The sequence below is a fragment of the Penaeus monodon genome, chromosome 32 (assembly GCF_015228065.2).
Source record: "Penaeus monodon isolate SGIC_2016 chromosome 32, NSTDA_Pmon_1, whole genome shotgun sequence".
NCBI classification, from domain to species: Eukaryota; Metazoa; Arthropoda; class Malacostraca; order Decapoda; family Penaeidae; genus Penaeus; species Penaeus monodon.
The window spans coordinates 770262-771205 of record NC_051417.1 but is presented as its reverse complement, the minus strand read 5'-3'; positions in this window follow the sequence as shown (position 1 = coordinate 771205).

Below are 944 nucleotides of genomic sequence, written 5' to 3'. Positions count from 1 at the left end.
TGTTTATGCTTACATCTTACGTACACACCTTTGTTTCTACGGCTTTTAATCATAGGAATGTAAGCATAAAATACGAGGATACACGTTGATGCTCCTTAACAGTGAAAGCAAGTGTCGTGGCCCGAGAAATGTGGTTACTTAACAAAGCATTGTAATACATGTAGTAAGATGTTTGCACATGCCATGACGACGTGTGTTGTGCTGGTAAGAGCCGGGCAGGAGACTGGGCTTTAGGGACGCTGGGCAAACTTTGTGTGTTGTTTTTACCCTGTTTTTTTGTTTAAGTTCTCTCCTGACACCTGGAACCATATATTAAACGAGCTGCGTTATTTACAGTGTGGCAGCATAGGTACATTTATTTTATCGTAGATGTAAAAAAGTGAAAGAAAAAAAAAGCTATTTGTAAGACAGTGCCATGAATAATAAAAGTGTAGGGAAACATGAATAATAAACGAAGTCACATGCGCTGGGGGTGTGAATTTCTAGGAATAACCGAGCCTGCTGACAATTGTGTCGCTGACTGTCATGTTGTCGTTGACATTCATACCTAATTTGGTCATCTGATACTGCATGCAAGCGATAAAACCCACGGCATACACGGCAAACGTTTACACAGCGCTATATAAATATACATTCGAATGCATTTTTACATACATTTGACTTACTCGCATAGACTTCTGTTTATGCCCGTTAGACACACATCAGCTGACGGCAACACTTCCCGGCATTCGCACGTGCTGGCATTAACCCGGATAATTTCCATTCTATCTGACGCGCAGAATGGAATAGCGTCGGATATTAATGCCAGAGTATTTTTATCCTCTCATGCTACCAAATGCTGGCAGCTGGTTCAGTTGCGTCACACTTCATGGGAGTTTACTGACAGTTAAATGCTATCATACAGTCTATATTATTTATTTGCTTATACATGCGTTTTAACATAT